Here is a 20,806-nt window from a genome sequence, read left to right as displayed (position 1 = left end):
ACAAAATATACATATGGCGATAATCATATGCAAGCATTACAATGACAGTTGCTTAGGTAGCATAGCTGGGTTGTTAAGGCTATCTAGTACAGTGAAGGTTAACACTTTGTTAGCATTGCTCATCTTACAATTTTGCTGTAGAATTTAGAATCATTCAAGTACATAGGAAAAGGAATTTTTGTTACTTCATAAGCCAATCGAACCATTAACTGTATATGAGTGAAAGAAGAAACAAGCATTGAAAATGCAATAGGTCTCGCAATAGAAGAGTTTGACGTTTTTCGTTTTGCAAATGGATGAGTGGCGTTGCGTGGATGAGTGGCGTTGCGTGGATGAGTGGCGTTGCGTAGATGAGTGGCGTTGCGTGGGTGAGTGGCGTTGCGTGGGTGAGTGGCGTTGCGTGGGTGAGTGGCGTTGCGTGGGTGAGTGGCGTTGCGTGGGTGAGTGGCGTTGCGTGGGTGAGTGGCGTTGCGTGGGTGAGTGGCGTTGCGTGGGTGAGTGGCGTTGCGTGGGTGAGTGGCGTTGCGTGGGTGAGTGGCGTTGCGTGGGTGAGTGGCGTTGCGTGGGTGAGTGGCGTTGCGTGGGTGAGTGGCGTTGCGTGGGTGAGTGGCGTTGCGTGGGTGAGTGGCGTTGCGTGGGTGAGTGGCGTTGCGTGGGTGAGTGGCGTTGCGTGGGTGAGTGGCGTTGCGTGGGTGAGTGGCGTTGCGTGGGTGAGTGGCGTTGCGTGGGTGAGTGGCGTTGCGTGGGTGAGTGGCGTTGCGTGGGTGAGTGGCGTTGCGTGGGTGAGTGGCGTTGCGTGGGTGAGTGGCGTTGCGTGGGTGAGTGGCGTTGCGTGGGTGAGTGGCGTTGCGTGTGTGAGTGGCGTTGCGTGTGTGAGTGGCGTTGCGTGGGGGGATGGATGGATGGATGGAGTGGGGGATGGATGGATGGAGTGGGGGGATGGATGGATGGAGTGGGATGGATGGAGTGGGATGGATGGATGGAGTGGGATGGATGGATGGAGTGGGATGGATGGATGGAGTGGGATGGATGGATGGAGTGGGATGGATGGATGGAGTGGGATGGATGGATGGAGTGGGATGGATGGATGGAGTGGGATGGATGGAGTGGGGGGATGGATGGATGGAGTGGGGGATGGATGGATGGATGGATGGAGTGGGGGATGGATGGAGTGGGGGATGGATGGATGGAGTGGGATGGATGGATGGAGTGGGATGGATGGATGGATGGATGGATGGATGGATGGATGGATGGATGGAGTGGGATGGATGGATGGATGAAGTGGGATGGATGGATGGATGGAGTGGGGAATGGATGGATGGAGTGGGGAATGGATGGATGGAGTGGGGAATGGATGGATGGAGTGGGGAATGGATGGATGGAGTGGGGGGATGGATGGATGGAGTGGGGGGATGTATGGATGGAGTGGGGGGATGTATGGATGGAGTGGGGGATGGATGGAGTGGGGGATGGATGGAGTGGGGGATTGATGGATGGAGTGGGATGGATGGATGGATGGATGGATGGAGTGGGATGGATGGATGGATGGAGTGGGATGGATGGATGGATGGAGTGGGATGGATGGATGGATGGAGTGGGGGGATGGATGGAGTGGGGGATGGATGGATGGAGTGGGGGGGATGATGGAGTGGGGGGAGGGATGGATGGAGTGGAAACCGGGCGGCAAGGGCTGTGATTTATAATGTGTTATGTTTAGGAGTAAACGGGCGTACGACATAGCAGGTATGTCCATCTTTAATGAATATGTAGGGCACAAATGACGTGATAAACAGAAGAGGCGCAGATTGGTGGTTGAAGAGCCCAGAGAGTAGTAAAAACAATAACAAAAGATGCAGCAAAGGCTTCAAAGTTAAGAAAAGATGCAGGCACTGCTTTGGTATTGTGAGGAGGAGGACATGTAACCGGAAATACAATGTTTATAATGTAAAAGTTTAAATCAACAGGAAACATGAGAAATTACCTGGCTGCAGTGGAAATTAAAGAGAAACATGCAGACAAAGGTTTTATGCCGGAGGACACAAATGAACCAGGACGGGAAAGCAAATATTTATGATGTAAAACTATATTAACAGCAAACCTGCGAAACCATGTGGGGAAGGAGGATATTTAATAAACAGAGAGGTAGGTGAAAACATAAAAGAAACAGGCAGGCAAATCTTTCTGATTCTATAGAGGTTAAAACGCACGGGGAAGCGTTAATTTGTAATTTAAAACGTTAAGATAGTTTAAAAGATTAAATAAACAGGAGTAAGCAGGCAAGGAAACATAACAAGTGAGACGGAAAGCCAGAGGCCAGCATCAAACGGACAATACAGAGGGTCTGTTGCTTGTGTGCTCAGCCGTGACCTGCGCCAAGGAGCTGAGAGCGTTGGGAGAAGGGGGTGTAGTGCACGCGCTGGGAAGAGCAGCAGCAGGGAGGGGGTGGCAAATGGTTCTTTGCTTTGGGCGCTTTGTAGTGGGGAAGGGGGATGGGGCACGTATAGGAGGTGGCAGGAAAAACAGGGACAGGGTAGAAGAAACAGTAAGGGGATGGGATAAGTTAAACAAGTGAAAAATGAGTGAGCCCCTTCATGGTTGTGTGTGACAGACACCTCCTTTATGCTGCAGTAATATCGGGGAATTCAGAAGTAACAAGGAGTGGGGGAAAGGAGCGGTGGGAGCGAGAGGAGACGAGATGCCAGCAGAGCCGAGGATGGGAACCCAGAGGCGGCCCTAAGGCTGGCAGCAGAGAGGGGAAGTCGGAGAGGCTGTGTGCGGGGAGAGAGGAACAGATGGCTGTGAAGCAGGGGGTGTGAAGGATGGGGGTGGGTGGGGAGCGTAGGGACGGCTCAGATGCCTGAGGCAGAGCGCACGCTTTAATTTGTAATTTAAAACGTTAATGTAGCAGGAGTTTAGAAGTGTAGATAGTTTAAAAGATTAAATAAACAGGAGTAAGCAGGCAATGAAACATAACAAGTGAGATGGAAAGCCAGAGGCCAGCATCAAACGGACAATACAGAGGGTCTGTTGCTTGTGTGCTCAGCCGTGACCTGCGCCAAGGAGCTGAGAGCGTTGGGAGAAGGGGGTGTAGTGCACGCGCTGGGAAGAGCAGCAGCAGGGAGGGGGTGGCAAATGGTTCTTTGCTTTGGGCGCTCTGTAGTGGGGAAGGGGGATGGGGCACGTATAGGAGGTGGCAGGAAAAACAGGGACAGGGTAGAAGAAACAGTAAGAGGATGGGATAAGTTAAACAAGAGGCTGGGAAACAAAGAACGTGTAGCTGGAGGGGGCGGGATGGATTACAGAGAAGGAAGACGGGTGGGAGAAATGTTCGAAAAACAAGTAAACGAGTAAAACAAGAGCACTTACAGGGGGCGGAGCAGGGAGAGCGGCCTTTGAAGTGCACTTTACACGGCCGGCCGGCAGTGAAACTGAAAGCATGGCCGGCCGCCGTGAAAGCCTTTGATGACGCAGCAGGGGGAACAGACGGCGAGAGGGTGTGAAAGCAGCAGGGGCAGGCAGGCGGCTGGGGGCATGTGCACGCGCTTTTAAGCGCATGCGCATTAAGCTTCAATTTCACGGGCACTGCAAGGAATCGCCACGATTCCTTGCAAGTTGGTTAAAGACTGCTTAAGCCCCAATAGTCTCGCAAGCTCGATGCGCATGCGCATCGACAGGCGAGACCTAAAAAACACATAAGGTCGATCTCGTCTAGTTGGTCCGAGTGTAATCGGGGTTGCTGGTGGTGTGAGTCTGTGCTTTGTGACGGCTGGGCGAGCAGGAACGCTCACGCGGGGAGGGTGGGAGGCAGGGTTAGGGGCATTTCCGGAGACCCGTCCGGGAGATCCAGTAGGACCCTCACGTCACGGCAAAATTAAGTGCTTTGGGGGGCTTTGCTGGTAAAAATCTGCGGGGCTGCCTTCCATATCAAAGACTACAGCTCCCAGCTCTCCCTGCTGTCACACCCACGCCCACTTCCGCGCACGGAGGCGCTCAAAGGAGACACACTCCTTCCGCGTCGTGGGACGCATGCGGGCGGCGCCGGGAGAAGCCTGGGACAAGGGCGGGGCCGTCTGAGGTCGTTTGAGGCCGGGCTGGGCCACCTTATTAACATTTGCAACCCGAGTAAGACTGTAGTGGATATTTTATAACTCAATGGGCTGTAAGATATAGTAGAAGGTCATTGCTAACATTATTTTATTTATCATTCTAGTGGGTTGTACACAAGCCTGTTAGGACACTATTTTATGTGATTTAGGATTACCCTTGCTATTTGTTTTTTAATCCCTAGACTAGAGACTAATACTCCCTAATTATGACTAAGCGCCGAGCAAAACCCTTGTTGGAAAAAACACATAATTCCATAGATACCTATTTGATCAAAGCGGTTAGCGCTTTGGCGGAAGAAATAGACCGCACAGAAAGACACATATCAATGGGAACTGGCACAAGGAGCGGGGAGCAAGTTAGTGGGTGTACTGAGGGCTACACAACCAGAGAGGAAGGATCGACTATTACAAATTGGGTCCCCGACACAATAGATGTAACAATCGATGCAACTGTAGCTGATATAGAGAACCCTCATGTCTCACGGATCTCGGTCACCCCAAATGTATCTAATTTGACCCCCTCGCCACCGCCTATATACTTAACCAAAGGAGGAAAAATGTAGGCCAGGGAAACAGAAGGATAAATAAAGATAAGCAAATTATTACAAGAGGGATTTTTGCGAACCAGAGAGCCGATCTAGGCAACAATCAACTTAAGGGTATATTTAGCATGGAGGCTTGTACTAAGAAAATAATAAAGTTAATTCGGCCATTACATGAAAAAATTGACAATTTGGCAAGAGAAGTACACAAACTTAGTGGGCACCTAGACAAGCTTAGGCTGAGAGACCAATTTGCCAACCCAGGGGATCACGCGAATTCAATTACAAATAATGACCCCAGTAATCTGGTTATGACTAACCCGTCAGCTACCATGATGGCTGGACATAGTACAGGTTTGACACCAGTTGAAAACATAGATGATGTTACAAATCCAAAGGTACCAAACAAACCACCTAAGGAAAAGAGAGCAATGTTATCGACTGGTAAAGAAAAATCAAGGGGAGAGTCTACAGAGCAGGCAAGAGGGTCACGTATTACAGATAACCCCAAAGCTAATGATAATGTACCAGCAGTCATCAACTTATCACCTGAATGCGGGGCATATGTTGCAGTCCTTTCCAATGTACCCAAATTACGCGAAGGCCTATCAGAAACTCATGATCCCTCAAAAATAAAACTTTACATTGGTTACCTAAAAAATTGTGTTTTTCCAACAGTGGGGGCAGACCAGATAATACTAACACCAAGAGTGGGATGGGTAGGCCCACTATCCAAAAAGTTTGACGGTGACTGTATAATCATTAACTTTAGGTCACCAGGATGGGCATATAAAACCCTACTACATGCCCCTCCCCCCTCACGTTGGGATTTTAATACAACACTCCTGCCCCTGGGCTATTTCTATAGACATCTGTTAGCGAGTAATTCAGTTACAAGCCCAAACGTACATTATTCTAATGCCAATTTTATTTAATACCCATGTCAGTAGCCCAACCCACTTGTTTTCCAATCCCAGTCCACAATAGATTTCAACCTCTGAGTCCTTTAGAGGATAATGATTGATGCGAGAGTCACAAGGGTGCATCCCCAAAGGACAAACCAGGTTGGGGGTTAGATTCTAGGATAACTGAAAATGGAAACGAAATAAGTGAAGAACAGTTCTTCTATCAAGATCCTAGGCAGGTAGATATAGGTTTGGCTAGTACTGGGAGCAGTTCTGTGAGAGAACCTACAACTGGGCAGCAGCCTGTTGAGATTTCGGTGGACGCAGTTGCGACTACAAGCCTCGACATTAGCCAAGGAATACAAACTACAATACAAGAAGGTTATACACTTATAACATGGAATGTTGCAGGCCTTGGCAAAAAGCTGGATACCCGTTTTTGGCGGGACTATCTCCTTTGGTAATAATTTCATGATGAAGCACATTGCCAGGTTGATGAGAGTACACACTGAATATAAACCCCGTTTTTAACCAACATGTCACTTTTGAGATTTGTGGAGATAGAAAACCACTGACGTTCACAACCATCGGAACTTTCTTTTCAAAAAATTGCTTTTTTTCTATTAAGAATAGACACAGAAGCACACTCTACACCCACATAAGATTTGCGTGGTGCAATATTATGAATTCTGCACCATCTAGCTGATACATGCAAGCAGTAGTCATTTATTGGTGAACTAACGAACTACACAAGTATGAGGTAAAACTTCTACATGGTATACTTCATGAACTCCTCGGTTCTTGTGTTCTCTTTTTTTCAATATCTGTAGAATAAAACACCTACAGCTATGATTGGTTAAAACATTTTTTTTTTTTTTAAATGAAGGCACTCGGAGTACCAAGAAGAAAAAGGATCGGACTTGTGAGATCCTGAAGAAGGCCACTGCTGAACAATAGAGGCATTTACCAGCCGAAACATGTTGACCACCCTTGCTTGATAGCAAGGATAAGTAGTTCTTCCTAAAGATGCCACATACTGTTTTTAACCTTATCCTTATTCTCTCCACTTCACATTAAAATTGTCTTTGGCATAGCAGATCATTTTAATTTTATTTTCAGTGTACGGATCTCACTAGTAATACTTACCAGACACTCTCCCTCCATTTGGAGGCATCACTCACCTGGGGAAGCGAGTAACCAGCTTTGGAACCCGATGATTGTCTAAAATCTCTATGGGAAGTTGCATGGGTAAACACATTATGCCCCCCCCTCCCCCTTTCTTCGGCCAGCTTGACAAATCATCCCAAAACTTTCTAGACAGCAGCTGAGGTGAATGGCAAACTAGTTTTGAAAATGTCATGAAGAATTCGTCAAACAGAGCCAAACATTACAAAGTCTAAAGTTATAGTATATGTGCAATAACAGTCATGACATTGCAAATCACATCTCTTGTGAGAAAAAGGTGCATGGTAGACAACGAAGAATTTACTAAATTTAATTTCACAATATACAACTCTGCATTGTGCGTCAGACACCCTCCAGCAGCATACCTTTTAAGACCAGCTAAAAAATCCTGCACCTGACTGTGGATCTGAGGAATCAAATGTGAAGAAATGAAGGATGAAGAAATAACAGAAGCCACTAAGCAGATGTCCAAGGGTAAGCCCAGGGAAGAAGACTAATTTCCCTTGGAATTCTATAAATTTACATCCACTTCCTTGGTGCCATTGGTAGAGAGTTTAGGGAAACAAATTTGGCAAATGGATGGTTCCATCATTAAATAAGGTGTATATCCCTCGAGTTACCTAACTAGGAAAAGACCCACACTATTGTGTCAATAACTGCGATATCTCACAGAAAAACGCGGTTTTGAAAATCGTGATGTAGGCTCTAGCTCTTAGACTAGGAAACTATCACAACCAGGTGGCTGTTCTACGAGGCAGAATATCCTGGAGTCATCCAAGTACACTCCAACACTTACACTGGAAAACTAGGAGTGATTTTTGACGAACAAGTGGCTCTCTCATTTGGCGAGGAAAAAATATTTGATAGAGTGGAGAACCGCTTCCGCTGTATGTGCACAATGGGCATTGGATCAAAATTATTGAATGAAACAATGTTATACCAATCCCCAGTAGCAGTGGTTTATTGCAATTGATTTCTTTTTAGATATTGAACAGCAGGGGCTGCAGGAATGGTTGTTGTCCGCTGTCCCTCTAAAGCTTCTTATTAGCTCTCAAACCACACGCAATTGCTATCCGGAGCACTGACGAGATACAGGGGCTAGTCGCAGAAGCATGTAACCTGAAACTAATATTATACGTGGAGGGCATTCTCTTGACTCTTTCAACATCCAATATCTTCATCCCCAATTAAATAAGAGTTGTCTCAGAATTTTCGAAATTCTTAGAAAACAAAATAAAGAGGTCAAAAAGCAAGGCTAAGTCCATGTCCAAATATACAACCACATGATTCCTGGGAAAGCCCACTTTGCAATGGATCCCAACAGAGATAAAATACTGGGGCATTCTCATCTGTGGAAACATTAAAGAGATTATTGCAGCTAATATCAAGCCATTACAGGATCAACTGACAGGGATATAGTGAAACTGTCCAAATTGCAATTAACTCTTTGTGGCAGCATACAAATGGTCAAAATGATGATCCTCTTGTGAATTAATTATGTCTTTGGCATGAGGAGCACCCCGTACGCAAATATAGAATACTGAAGCCTACATCTGGCAAAAGGGTATTCCTCGAGTAGCTACTTAAAAGCGCTAAGCTGCTACACCCTCTTGAGGACTGAGACAGCCAAACCTGTGGCTCTATAATGGCGCACATCACCCATTAATTAGCCCGTCACCTATGTGCGGACAAGGAAACTTCAGACTGGATAAAGATTGAGCAGAGTCTGTTGAGGAATTAAACTGCTGGTCAAATGATCTATCAGCACTTTAAAGACAAAGCCTGATCAGCAATCTAACCCAATTCTATTCAACTGTATCAAAATATGCAAACAAAGGAGATTCCACCATCCCCAATTATAATTCAATACCTCTCATAAGTGTGCAATGAATTTATCAAATAGATCGCTGTTGAGCAGAAATAAAAAATTTAAATACCAATATTTATTGTTTTATATAAATTCTTTTAGTTCTATTTGTTTTATTTTAAAATTCATTTTGTATATAATAGCATCAAATCAAAATTCCCAAATCATACCTACAGAGAAATTTCCTACCCACCTATCCTTAATCCCACTTATACAAAATACTTAAAAACTCCACTATCCGACTGATACATACCACAAACACTTCATTCACTATATAAAGAACGTCAAGCTAAAATCCAATAAAACTGAAATAGATGAAACCTCATGAGCCTAGCAATAGTGCAGTAAATGTACAAACAGCATAAATTATTAGGAAATACTTTTCCCACAAATTGTCATCTTCTCAATACTTTGGAGCACAATACTGTAGCCCTACCGAAGTAGTTATGTTTTTCATCAATGGAAAATGAATTATATTTAGGCTCCATCTCCAAAGTATTGAAAATATGTAAATTCGTAAGAAATGTACTTAGCACTGTTGCACAGTTCCATGGTGGCCAGAGTAATGCTTCTAAACATGGTGGCTATCTTGGAATGTGATAGTAACCATACACTATGGGTAATACTATTTCAAGATAGCTGGCCATTTTATATATAGTGGCTCAAAGGCATTTAGCGTGCTACACAAAATTAGCGGCAAGCGAGTGGCCTGGTAACTGTTGGGTGCCCCCAAAAAACTGGTTTTTTTAAAGAGGGTTTTGGGGTGGGGAAGGGGGGGGGACGAGAGTGAAAGGGGACCTATAAAAAAAAAAGAGAAAATGGAACATAAAGAACTGGCCATCCGCAAAGGAACAGACACTGAGTGCACTGTTGGTCACACTCATATGCACGTGATCAGGGTAAATGTTACTGATAGGGCAGTAGAGCCAATCGCAGAAATAGGTTAGCCCATTGTCAAATGCTGTATGTGGTTATGGGGAGATGCAGAACATGAATGACAGACAGAAGAGGGCAGTTTCAAATACCTTCTATCTTTGTATGTAGAATTTTAATGCTTCTTTTATTACATGGGCCTGGAATACAACTACATCTGCAATTCCCTTCCAAGAGGATCAAGCAAGGATTATCACAGTGAAAATCTTCTACTTCTAGGGATTGACAAAGGAAATAACGAACACCAGCCCTTGCCTGCTATGGCAATTTGCAAAAATCCCTGAAACAAAATACCTCACTACAAGTGTTAGTAGAGTGTAATGATAATCTCCCTCAAGGGCCTATTTTTTTTTTGCAGTTTATATTGCTCGAACTCAACCCGAAGGTATCGGAGCACTTCACATGAGCACCAGTTGCGTAATAGGTAGACATGTTCATTTTTAGGCACTGAGATATTAAGCGATTTGCCCAGAATCACAGGATGTTGAGCCTCCCGCCAAGCCATGAAACCAGTTCAGCTTTAAAGTAGGGCGATCTAGTTGTTACACCACATCCTCGCCCAACTGGCTTTAGCATATGCCTTTCACAATAAATAAGGCAGGCCTACTGCCTTTGTCATAACTTTTAAAAAATAAATAGATTAAGCCTAAAGCCTTCATCAGGGAGTGGCTTGTCATCATAAACAACTCAGTCCTGCGGTGTTGATCTTTAGCAATATAAGAACTCTTAACAGAGGAACTCACCTACTAGTAACCCTATTCATGAAAATCATTGAGGTAGATGTCAAACCAAGATCTCCACATGGGAAATGCTCAGCGCTCATCTGGAGGATGCTGCATACTAAGGTGACGCATCGGAGGCTATAAGAGAAAACATCATTAAAAATACTGGTAGGGTATCCACTAAGCAGATAGAGGGGGACACCTTTCACACTGTTGCTGGGGGAATATCTACAGTAGCAGATAGTTTGTGAAGTAGTTACTAGGGACTTACAGCTCTCAAGAGGAAAAGATATCCACTTTAGAAAAAGTGGTACTTTTCCCCTAAGAAGAGTACAAACTTGATGCAAACTAGAAATAAACGAACAGCTCTCGTGCAGAGACCATGCTGTCTGTAGGCTGAAGCGGACAAATCAGACAGGCTGCTTGCTAGTTTGTTTAGCAATAAAAACGTAAGTCCTCAGTTACTTGTTTAAGGGATAGTACAGGCATAGCAAATAAGTCCCACATAGATGTTTTGTATACGGATACCAAAATAACCGATTTCCTTAATGATATTACACTCTGTAGTTTAAATGTTGATCAGAAGGAAAGTTTAGCTCAATTTATAACAGAGAAAGTGGTTTTATATAATGATAATGTCCAGTATTTGTAAAGCGCGAACAATTACCCGAAGGTGTCAAGGCGCTGGGGGCCGTCGGGAAGATTAAGCGAGCTATTGCCCAGTCACATGGTGCTGGGCTGAACTGCCGCCGGCACCGGGGATTGAACCGTGAGCCCCGGGTTCCTGAGTCAGTCGCCCTGGCCGCTGTGCCACACCTCTCCCGTAATACTGCCTTTGAGACTGGTACACTGCTCGAGACGAACAGCAAAGCCAGTTGCGACACTTACAATATTGAATATGGATTATAAAATGTTAAGCAAGATAACAGCTAACTAGACACCATCCCCCTTATGCCAGATTTGATACATATAGACCAGAATGGTTTTATACTGCCAATAGCATCTCCCTAAATATTTGTAGAATACTGAGTACACTAGAGTAAGGGTGCTGATCCACTCCCTCATTCCGCTGTCCTTATATTAGATATTGAGAAAGGTTTTGATGCCTTAAGCTAGAAATATATTTGAGTCCAAAAAAAACTAGGCTTTGTTGGACTCATTAAAATGGAGAACAATGTTATGTACTGCAAACCAACCATTTGTGTATAACGGGGAAGAATCTCGAAACAATACATCGTTGAAAGGGATACAAAGAAGGGTGACTTTCGGCCCTATGTTTTTCGCACTGGCAGTTGAAGCCCTTTAGTGAATCACTGAGGACCAGTGAGGTGAAATGGGGTATTCCCTTCACAGATGTCATCCATGGAATCTCCCTATATACAGATGAAACGTTACCATACCAAACAAGCACTGGCGTTGCCAATAGGTCTCGCAGTAGGAAAGTTGGAGCTATTACAATTGCAAATAACAATGCCTTTTATTTTTGTTTTCATTTTAAAAACATAAAGGGCTTTGTCATTTACAAAACCAATAGCTCCAACTTTCCTACTGCGAGACCTATTGTGCACTGCACAGTGTGGATGAGTGGCGTTGCGTGGATGAGTGGCGTTGCGTGGATGAGTGGCGTTGCGTGGATGAGTGGCGTTGCGTGGATGAGTGGCGTTGCGTGGATGAGTGGCGTTGCGTGGATGAGTGGCGTTGCGTGGATGAGTGGCGTTGCGTGGATGAGTGGCGTTGCCTGGATGAGTGGCGTTGCCTGGATGAGTGGCGTTGCCTGGATGAGTGGCGTTGCCTGGATGAGTGGCGTTGCCTGGATGAGTGGCGTTGCCTGGATGAGTGGCGTTGCCTGGATGAGTGGCGTTGCCTGGATGAGTGGCGTTGCCTGGATGAGTGGCGTTGCCTGGATGAGTGGCGTTGCCTGGATGAGTGGTGTTGCTTGGGTGAGTGGCGTTGCGTGGGTGTGTGGTGTTGCGTGTGTGTGGTGTTGCGTGTGTGCGCATCAGCTAAGCCAACCAAACGTAAATATTCTGCGTGCAGTGGAGCGCGAAGGGCAGCACGAGTCTCTAATGTAAAATAAATACGCTGTGAGTAGTGAAGCGTGAAGGAGACCTCGAGCCTTCAAACTGAAAGGGAAAAGGCGCGAGGATCAAAAAGCGACGAATATCTCATGCTGGAAACACATTATATGAAATGCTACTGCTGCTAATTAAATATAAATAACAAGGAACTGCAGATGGCTGGGCTTTTCCAACTGTATTAAAGGAATGGATCTCACGGCCGTGAAGTGTGAAGCAGTGGGCGGGGAAGCTTTGAAGCTTTGAAGCTCTCGGAGCGCGGGAAGCAAGGAATGGATCTCACGGCCTGCCGGCCGTGAAGTGTGAAGCAGTGGGCGGAGAAGCTTTGAAGCTCTCGGAGGCCAGAGCGCGGGAGAGCCTGGCGGGGGGGGCGGGAATACGAGCGACGGGAGGAGAAGTTGATGCAGGCGGAATAGGGAGATGCGCGTGCTTGTGTGGTCACGTGACCCGCTTTTGTGGCCACGTGACCTCACATGCACTGTGAAGAAACCGCAGTGGTTTCACTAGTCGATCGAGCACTTGAATTCTCGATCCCAAATGCGCTTGCGCGCATTGTAGGTCACGAGACCTAAAAAATGCTAATGATATCCAAGAGCCCATATTCTACAAATGGCATAGAAGCCTTATCTTGCCTGAAGATCTATGGGTCCGAGACCTGCCCGTTTCTGGTGCGTAAAAAGTCTTTTGACTCTCCCCCACCCACTTACCCCCACCACCATACAGTTTATGATTAACCAGCCTCACATTATGGGAGAACCGAAGATGTTCTCCTACCCTAAAGATACATCATGAAGACAACAACACTAGTTGGAAAACAGGGGGCGACAATCAGATTTCTATGCTCCCCGATATCATTTTCTAAAAATATTACAGTGATTGGACGGGTCGCGGTGGCCAAAATGGTGCTTTTACACATGCAGTTTTACTGTTTTGTAATCTGCCAGTAATTGTTCCCAGAACCCACTTTGAAGATTTGCACAAGATGCTAGGTGATCTGTTATCGACCAGAGGAGGAGAAGAAGGGTGTCACTGACTAAATTGATATCACAGATAGACAAAGGAGGGAAGAGCATACAGCACTTAGAGATGTATTATTAGGCAGCACTGCTGCAGCAGCTCACTAGGTAGATAGGAGGACATGAAATTCAAGAAACTGGGTTTCTAAGGGCTAGTATACAACTGGGTAATCTTTTCAACAAGATGCTGCAGTCAAAGATGTCAGGTCAGTCTTTGGCCAGAATTACCCATTTTGCAAAGCTTTGCTGGCAACTAGCGCTATAATAATTTTTTTTAAAAGTCACTTCCCCTATGCCTTAACTACCTGAAAGGACTTCTTAAAACTCAAAGGTACTACAAAGCCAAAGAACCATGTAACTCGGTTGAAGTTTGGGATATTTACAGTAGAAGAGTTATCCAGAAACAGACAACTATGGATTGTCCTTTCATACTCTAATAGAGGGCTTTGGGATTCATAAAAGCCAGCTCTTAACAAGTAAGGGTCTTGTGAAGTCAACAGAACAATGTTGGAAAATGAATCAACAAATCTACAACTCTAGAACACATTAGAGGTAGGCGAGTCAACAAATTAACAGAGGTGAGATAAAGGTGTAATAGGTGAGAGGAGTTGGCCTAAGGGCTAGAGCGGTCGACCTCGTATCTGGGGAACTGGGTTGGAGTCTCGGCAACGACGCTGAACATCCTGTGATTCTGGGCAAATCAAATGTCTTCGACCAGCTTATCCATGGGCATTTCCTTGGGATTGGTGTCCTGGCTGTCAGGATGCGAAGTTTTGGCATTTTGCATTCTGGTGTGTTGCAAACAGGTCTATTTATGGAGTCCCCCTCTCCTGTGTATGGAGCTCCTACTCGTGGGATGCTGATGTCCGTCTGCTTCCACATTTTCCTTCCCTGGTAGATGTATCGCCAGGAGGTCTATTTGCAGTGGGATGGCCCACTTCCATATCTCCTGCGCTAGGCTTGATAGCGCCACAGATTGTGTACCTCCCTGCTTGTTGATGTAGAACATCGTTGTGGTGTTGTCGGTTTATATCAACACCCTCTACCCGTACAGTTGTCTCTGGAAGGCTTTTAGGGCAAGGAACATGGTCTTTAGTTCCAGGTAGCTGATGTGTCTGATCGCATCTGTTTGTGTCTACAAACCCCTCACTTTGAGCCGGCTCATGTGTGCCCCCCATCCCCTTTGGGATGCATCTGTTGTGATGGTCACTGTTGGAGTTGGTGGTGTAAATGTTTTCCCCTTTGTTATGTTCTTTTTGTTCCACCATGTGATCTCCTCTTGCACTGTGTGTGTTACAACCACTAGATCCTCCCAACTCTCTGTTGCCTGTGACCATTGCTGCTGTAGCCATTCCTGGAATGGTCTCATGTGGAGTCGGATATTGGGGACTAGGTGTATGCAGGACGCCATCATCCCCATGAGTTTGCTCATTGTCCTCACTGTCAGATGTGGACCCTTCCGGTAGCGACGTGTCTCCTTCAGCAGTGCGAAGGTTCTCTTCTCGCTGGGGAACACCCTGCCCTGAATGGTGTTGTTCTGTGCGCCCAGGAAAATCTTCACCAGTTCCGGTTCTATTGAGGACTTCCTCCCAGTGTATCGAGAACCCTAGTTCTGTCAGCGTGTGCGTGACCCGCTGAGCATGTAGTTTGCATTGGTTGTAGGAATTCGCCTTTACCAACCAGTAATCTAAGTAGGGATATACATGTATTCCCTGACTTCATAAGTGCGCCACTATCGCAGCTAGGCATTTTGTGAAGACCCTTGGTGCGGATTTTAGTCCAAAGGCTAGGGTCGTGAACTGGTAGTGCGCTCGGTTGATGGCAAATCTCAGTAGAAGTTTGGGTTTTCGGTTCATGGGAATGTGTAGATAGGCATCCTTGAGGTCTATAGTGGGCATAAAACCCCAGTCCCTTATTTGTGGTATAACTTCTTGTAGGAACGTCATCTTGAATTTTTATGTATTGGTTTAGGTACCGTAGGGCCAGGATGGGCCTTAACGTTTCGTCCACTTTTGGTGCGAGGAAGTAGTTAGAGTACACTCCCTTGTTTCTTTCCTTGAACTGCACTGTTTCTATTGCCTCCTTGTTGTGCTTCCTGCAGGAGGAGCGCGAGTTCTGTTGCTGAGCGCGTTTTGTTGGTTGGCCTCCTGTTTGGTGGCCTTTTTTTCCAGTTCTATACAGTATACGAACTGTATGACCAGTATCCATTTGTCTGTTATTTTCTTCCACTCCTGGAAGAAGTGTCTTAGTCTGCCTCCTACCGGTGTTGCATGTTCGCAGATTTTTGTTTTGTGTGCGCCTAATTGTTTTTTGGATCTTTTGTTGTGCCACCCCTGCAGAGATAATGTGTGGGTGTGCACGTTCGATACAGCAGAGTCACTTGGAGGTGGGTTGCTGCCCCCCTCTTCTTGTTTGTCCCCGTCCGGTCGCCCTCGAAAGGACTGGCCCCGTAGGTTGGTACTGCCAGTTTTGCTGTTGCGGACCTCGCTGCGCCTGGTTGTTACCCTGGTAAGTTTGCTGGAAGGTGTGGTGCGACGTTCCCGGCTGGTTTCCTCCTCTGCCGTTCGGCCTCCTGAGGGGGTGGGTGCCCCTTCTCATTCCTCTGAACTGCAGAGCTCCCATGGACCTCGCAGTTTCACTATCCTTTTTGAGCTGTGTCAGCTTCTCGTCCACTGGTGTGCCGCACAGTTGTAACCCATTGAAGGGGGTGTTCAGAATATGGTTCTGGACTTCCGGCTTGAAACCTGAAATCCTCAGCCAGGCATGCCTCCTCTGTCACTCCAATCATCATAAGCCTGCTGGATGTGTCTGCCGCATCCAGGGCCGATTTTAGGCAGGTGTTGGCCGTGTTCTTGCCTTCCTCCACCAGATGTGTTGTCCTCTGCTAGTACTGTTCCGGGAGATGTTTGAGCAGCTGTCCGACCTCCTCCCAATGTTGGTACGTATGTCTGTTTATTAGGGCATTGGGAGTTCGCAATGCGCCAGTGAATTGCTGCATTCCTTTCTATTTTCCTCCCTGTGAGGCCTATCCTCTTAATCTCCTTATCTGGAGATGGCCCTGAGTTTGTGGGAATGTTGGCCCTCTTTCTGGCTGTTACTGTAATAGAGTCAGCTGGCACGGATCCCTGGATATATGCTGGGTCCTTTGAGGAATACTTATATTTCTTCTCTGTTCTAGGGGTGACAGACCTGCAGGTTGATGGTTTCTTGAAAGCTTCCCTGCCCTGGTCCATTACACTTGGAAGCATGGGAAGGAATTGGCTCCTAGTTTGTGTGGGGAGCAGTCTCTCTAAGAGGAAGCAAGTCTTTGGTTTCTCTTCCTCCAATTTTACCCCATAAGTTGCTGCAGCATTCTTGTAGATGCCAATGTCGTCTGGCGGCGAAGGCCTCGACAGATATGACTATGGCTTCTTCTGGGCTTTCGGCGTGGAGGTCCTGCCAATCTAGATCCTGCGCTGCCGAGAAAGTCGATTCCAAGTTCGCTTCTCGATCTTCCTTGCTTTCTCCCTCGTAATAATTGCGGCCCTCATCGTCCTGTTGCTCTGCTGGCTCTGGAGTTTTCGGTGGGTCGGCGGCGTCCTCTTCGACTTCTGCTTCGCCAACCGTCGAGGGCTTCGAAGGGATGGTGTATCTGCTCATCCGTTCGTCAAAATCCTTCTTTCTCTAGAGGTTACTGTCCATTTCGGCCTTGAGCCTTCTTTTCTTCCTCTCTATTTTGGCCGCTTGTTTGGCGTCGAGAGTTTCAGCGTTTCTCTTCGATGTCGAAGTCGCCTTTGGGTCTTTTTCCCCTCGGCGTCGAGCGTGCCTTTTCGGGGCGTGCCTCAACTACCTAGGTTTTTCTTGAGCTTTCGCCGGCTGGGAGTTCTTTTCGAAGGATTCGCTGGGCTGTTTGTCAGAGGACGCAGCTGTGGCTGTCGATTGCTTCGACGCCAGTGCTCCTTTCGAGGACTTTGGCTCCGTTTTTCTTTAGTCTGTCATGGTCTTAGGGGTTGACGTCTCTCTTGCCTCCTTTGTCGACTTCTTATCGGTCTCTGCGACCGTGTAGTCCTCTGGTCCCTAGGCAATGTTGTCCTCTTCTCCACTGGAGAGGCCCAAGTCCCAGAGCGCAGAAGTTGTCCTTGGCCCTGCATGGCGTAATTCGCTCTCCTCCGTCTGTCCTTCACCCTTAGGGTCTTGGGAGTGAATGCCGAGCAGGCGTTGCAATCCTTGCTTTCGTGGTCGATTGGCAGGCAGAGGTTGCAGACCGGATGCTGGTCCTTCTGCGCGTACTTGTGGTGGCTATTACGGGGTCCATTTGAATGGGGTTTTGTCCATACCTGCGCTCAGGGGGCCCCTGTGTGCACATTCTCCGTTGGACGTAGAAGTTCTTTATCTTTCTCTCCTCCTTCGTCATCCAGACTCTGTGTTCCTGGTCGTGAAATGAAAACTCAAATTTTTCGGTGGTTTTCTGGTTATGTTTTTCTCTTTTTTCCATAAACTCTGGAACTGCTTGGTTTTGCCATTGTGCAACATTCCGTCCATGATGTTGTGTGTTTTACTCCTCGGTGACTATCAAGACCCAACGGCGGATAAAAGAATCTGAAGATGGCGCCCAAAAGTGGGAGCTTCCGGGGAAGCACGCCAACGTTACGGGAGGACACCAAATGGTGGGATGTCGACGCCCACCTGGGCCACGGGAAAAAAAAAGAGAAAAAAAAGACTACGATTCCGGACCCAACCACTAGACCGCGGAATAATGCACAGCATTGTGAATCCAGAAAGATTCACACTGCAAAACTGCCCCTGTTATGGCAAGGAGCAGGTGGTGTCTGGAACTTGTTATGGGAATACCCAGACATTGGTAGCTATAGGCTAGAAGTCATCAACTTCCAGACTTTAATTACAAATAGACAAAATGTGTTGAATGCAGACAGTTACTTATCAGGGCTATTTACCCACCCCCCCATAAAGACAAAGCGACTGCTAAATTTCCGGACCCTTCATTGCTTGTGGTAAACAAACGATAACCTTGTCATGGAAATCTCCTACTGCTCCATTAATTTAAAAACCAAAATGGCAACTGGAGCCAAATAAATGGTAGGAACCAGTATCGCTGCTGCTTCACAAAGAAGAAATTAAACAAAATTAATTAAAACTGGGATGAAATTATAGAAAGGATAACGTCTCTCATAAACAATGATAAACCATCGTAAAGCCTGCCCTTGATCAAGTATACTATGTTGAGGTTACTATCAACTGAAACAAATATATAAGTAGAAGATTAGGACAGGTTGTGACCTCGGACTATGTGCAATGCGATACACACTTTAGGATTGCTCTCAATATAGCTCAGCCTAAACAGTGAATAATATTATGGTATAGGATACCCTGCAAAGCTATGAATGGTAAGTCTTACAGGTATTGAATATCAGACTGCACAAGTTACATAGGGTAGCAATGCTGATTCCTATAATACAATGCATCATGTGATTTACCTGATGTAAACAAGCACTGCCTACATATACCTTATGTATACTTAATTTAAAGATTACTAAGATGAATGATGCAGTAATTAATGTACATTGTATGTGGCAACTGTAAAAAAAAAAAAAAAAAAAGATATGTAGGTCACATTTAAACACACAAATATATTTGGAAAGAAGCCTATAACATATATAGTTTCAAAAGACACAGACTATTACTAATAAGCGACAAGTATGGATGAGATTTGAGTAGCTTAAATTACCAATATACAAACTAGATAAACTGAGGTCACTAAATTATACTCAAGGGGTAGACAATGTAAAGAAGAGCAAACAAATAAGTTGTCTAGCTAGAAATGTCACTACTGTCCAGTATACAATTTGAATGAATATTGAAACCAAACAACTACTCAAGGAGTCCAAGGCCTGGAAAAACACATCCGGTTATTAGAGAAATGCATCAACAGAAACATAGCTCAAAATGAAAACCAAAAGGGCAATAGAAGAGTACATAGAGTGGGTTTTCATTTTTACACAACTGCACTATTAAAACTACCAAATATCAGTTAACAGGTTGAAAACTAAGATATTGTAGAACAGCCAAAATGTGTAGTGATAGATGAGAGACTAGAGTATAATTTAACAGCAGAAATTATTAATTTAAGAGATGACTAGACAAGTCTATAAAATTCACATGGGAGTGTTGAGCAGGAAGTATGACCATTCTGGCTTATTTTGAATTTCCTCCAGATCAGCCTGATTGACAAGCTAAACTCGAAGAGTCAACTGCTTCACCAGAAGGAAGGGAAAAAGCACATTAAATCTGTATCAAACAATTGAGCAGCAGGCCCGGGCAATCTGACAAATCTTTATATAAAGTTTCCCGAACCTTCTTCTAGAATCCTTGACCTAACTTAACTATTTATTTTTTAGAATCAAAGAAGATAACAGAGACATTGATGAAATCCACGCTCACGCCATTATTAAGGGCTATTAAAGACTAGTCGAAATGTAGTTCATATAGGTTAATATCCTTATTAAATAAAAAAAATCCTTAGACATTTTCATGATTATTCTTGTGGCTTGCATCAACCAGATATAGGCCACTGAAATCCTCTCTTCAATCAGCACTTATATTCAACTGGCTAACTTGAGTAAATAAGTTTGCCTGTACATTTAATTAACATTTTGGAACAATAATCAGCATGTATTAGATGCGGAAAAGTTAAACAATGGGGTAGAGTGGAAACACTTAAAGCTACTAGAAAACAAAGTTCTAGACCTAGACATGCTAGTCTCTCAACGGCAATTTGACATGGAGGCCATCTTTCCACTCTACTTTTTTCTCCTTCTTTTGAAAAATTAATAATAACCATGACAAGTAAAAAATGTATACCTGAAGTGAATATCACAAACTAGCATTATGTGTCTACAATATATTGTGATTTCTAATGAAAACAGAGAGTTACTTTTCTTCTCCAGTATTAGACCTTCAATGCTTCTCAGGCCTCAGTTTCAGGATTAAATTACACTAAATCAATCTCCACGTCTTTTGGATTTGCAATCAACATAGGACCACTACTTGAAGCTGGCTTTGCAAGCAACGAAGAACCTTTAAAATACCTCGGCATTTACTTGCTTCAAATAGGACTCAATACATTTTCTGCATTCTTTTTCCAGAACACGGCCCAGAAATGGGTTTTCTAGACATTAGGGCACTAAGAACTTCGTCAATATGCAATTTGAGACAGAAAACACGGTGGACTACAAACACCCTGCAGTCCAGTGAGCATTACTCGAGTGGGGAGAGTTTGAATTTCAAAAATGGCTCACACATGCGTACCTCTTCTCAACAAGAGAACAAACGTTCAGCAAAGAAACAGCAACTGCTATTCTCATCTGCAAATCAGCAAAGGAAGTGGATTACACCTCTGAATGGCTCTCAGCCTCAACTCCCTGGTACGAAGACTATCTCATCATGCTCCGCTCTTGT

At 45.3% G+C, this 20,806-nt stretch overlaps 1 protein-coding gene across 1 annotated transcript in view; it reads right to left on the bottom strand.

The window, feature by feature from the left end:
• CUL3 (cullin 3) overlaps positions 1–20,806 on the bottom strand; it is a 580,651-nt gene that overhangs the window by 494,872 nt on the left and 64,973 nt on the right. The gene's annotated exons all lie outside the window — the stretch shown is intronic.

Source organism: Lissotriton helveticus, chromosome 11 (genome assembly GCF_964261635.1).
Source record: "Lissotriton helveticus chromosome 11, aLisHel1.1, whole genome shotgun sequence".
NCBI lineage: Eukaryota > Metazoa > Chordata > Amphibia > Caudata > Salamandridae > Lissotriton > Lissotriton helveticus.
This window is presented reverse-complemented; position numbering and strand designations above follow the sequence as displayed.